Source organism: Nicrophorus vespilloides, unplaced genomic scaffold, assembly GCF_001412225.1.
Source record: "Nicrophorus vespilloides isolate i.1.1-1 unplaced genomic scaffold, Nicve_v1.0, whole genome shotgun sequence".
NCBI classification, from domain to species: Eukaryota; Metazoa; Arthropoda; class Insecta; order Coleoptera; family Silphidae; genus Nicrophorus; species Nicrophorus vespilloides.
This window is the reverse complement of record NW_017097381.1, coordinates 21,931-24,852: the sequence shown is the minus strand read 5'-3', so window position 1 is coordinate 24,852 and position 2,922 is coordinate 21,931.

Here is a 2,922-nt window from a genome sequence, read left to right as displayed (position 1 = left end):
CCCCCTGGCCGACGTCCGAGTTACGTGTGTGCATTAAATTAATAACATGTTTCCAGACGTTCAGCGAAACACATGGTCACCGCCGTCCAAATGGGTCAGCAAAAAATGCCGAATGCCCTTCGAGCCGAGATTATCCTATCCGTTTACCATAATTAACGATCGAGAGTTTGCCGTGTTAAGGACAAATCCAACATGTGAGATTCGCGCCGTACACTTTTATTAGATATCCATTTTACATTCGATTCGAATTAAATTTACAGCTGAATCAGTCAATTAAATTATATAATTTTCAATAATTAATCATTTCTAGTAATAGTTTAACTCTTTTAGTGGCCTTTTAATTCCTACATTTCTAGACATAACAAACTTTTAGACAATTGAATCAGATAACTTCGTCAACTGAATCAACATCAAATCAACCAAATTGTATGTCACATTAGATATGTTCAAAAGGTGGGACAATGCGTGTCAGTAGTTGTCAACCTCTTAAAATGACAGCTGTCACCTTGCGTCAAATATTATATTATGAACAATTATCTTCTACATTTTGTTTTAGTTGCCATGGATTAATAATTCAATAACTTTATCATATTTTAGATTGAAATTTTCATACGATTAGGAATTTCATGAAAATTTCAGAATTTACGAAGTGTTCCACTGCAGGAAAAGTTTGGGAAACTCTGATATAAATAATGGGATTAGGATCATCAATGGAGCGTTTCACTTGTTTACATGAGGAATTAAAGTAAATACACCTTCTTTGTCGGCACATTTAAATAGCGTATCATCGTTCCATACAAATATATATATATAAAAAAATACTACGCTTTTCATTCATGGTTTCTGGAAATTATGAACGGAATTCGAGCGTAAACTGTTTTTTTTTTGTAGTGTTTCTTTTTTTGTCCGATTCGCTCGAGCTCGAAAGTGGAAGCAGATGGTTTTTCCATTAGAGTTAATGCTCATATAGGAAAAAAAGACATATGTGTGTGTTATTTAAAACTAATTATTATCGAACACACATAAATTTGTAATTAATTGATTTGATAATTAATAAATTTGGGAAAAATAATTAAATTATTGACTGTCTCTTAATTAACGTAATAATTTAACGTAATAATTTAATAGGTTTTTCGATTAGTAAATTAATCTTTTAATTAACATTTATTTAGTGTGTAAATTTGAATAAAAATATCTTTGAGAAAAAAAGTTGAGCTAAAATTTTTCAATTTTAAGATTTCTTAGTCTTTTTACCAATTAGTGTACTGCTTTTGGAATTTACAAGATCATGCCGTGTGTAAATTAAAAAAAAATACTTGTTAAGAAAATTTTTTAAATTAAGTAATTTTTTAATTGCCTTTAGCAAATGCAATAACAGTAATTTTTGTAAGGTTCCCTCCTTTCTACGCTAATTAGTATACTACTTTTCGAATTGACAACCTCATGCCGTGTGTAAATTTGCTAAAAAAAAAACAACGTTAAATTACGTAATTTTTCAATTTCCTTTTGCAAACTTGATAACAGTAATTTTATAAGGTTTCAAACTAATTATCTTTTCGAATTGATGTGTGTAAATTTGCTAAAAAAAATCTCGTTAAGAAAATTAACAATTATGTTTTTCTTTTTCAATTCCCTTTTGAAACTTCGATAATAGTAATTTTTTAAACGTTCCCTCCTTTCTACACTAATAAGTATACAACTTTTCGAATTGACATGCTCATGTCGTGTTGTAAATTTGCACAAAAAAAAGAAACATAAACAAATCTCGTTAAGAAAAATTGTTAAATTATGTAATTTTTCAATTACTTTCTTCGCTAATTAGTATACTATTTTCGAATTGACAAGCTCATGTTTTTTAAGAAAAAAGTTAAATTATGTAATTCTTCAGATGCTCCGAACAGTGATTACTTTTAAGGCTCCTTCCCCTAATTAGGATACAGATTTTCGTAAAAAAAATAAAGAAAATAATCATGTAAAGAAAAATAAATGGTAAATTAAGTAATTTTCCAATTGTCTCGAAACGGCAGATGTTCGTTTCTTCTACAAAAATGTTAAGAAGAACGAAGACAAAGTCGAAAACGAAAGAAATAACGAGCGGCCGTATTTATTCCTCTTGTCGTTCTCTCCTGATACGTACGTATATGTAAGTGTATTGATTATTTTCATGGAAATGCACTTAATTAAAATGAATGTAATTGCTTATGGGGAGTTATGGCCGTCGAGCAATAAATCAAACGCGCAACGTGTGCGTCTCTCATCCTCTCCTCGTCTCACTCATTACATCTTACACTTACTTCTCATTATGCTTTACATAATACATAATTGAGTAAATCGTACGAATTGCGAGCGTCGCAACGGCGATGCTCACGAAGTGCTGAAAAACAATTTCTTAATTGCGTTTAATAATTACACAATTAACACGTCTCTTCGTAGTATGTACGCATTCAATTATCGCCTCGATGGGCGTGGGAAAATCGGAAAATGTTCTACAGACTTTTCATTACTCTTAGTTCTTTTTTTTTAATTCCATCGCTTTTATTAATGTAAAAGTCATTGCGACGCATTCCTCTCCACGCATGAATCACACTCTAATTATAATAATTGTAAATGTATTATTTAATGCTCACATTTACGGCGTTAATTAACACTTGTATTTGTATTTAATTTCACAAATAAAAACCAATCAGTTGTTTCTTTTAATAATAGTTTTAATCAATTTCGTTCGTAAAGTGAATTTATGTGTTTTGTTAAATTTACAAAAGTTTTAAAACATTGATTAATGCGATTTCGAAAGGTGGGTTATTCGGACGAAGTGCGATGTTTTTTTTACAACGGTTATAGCATTAGCATAAAGACAAATTGATGTTAATTCCCATTGTTTGCCACCACGAATATTTATTCAAATTTCCATCCACTTTTTTT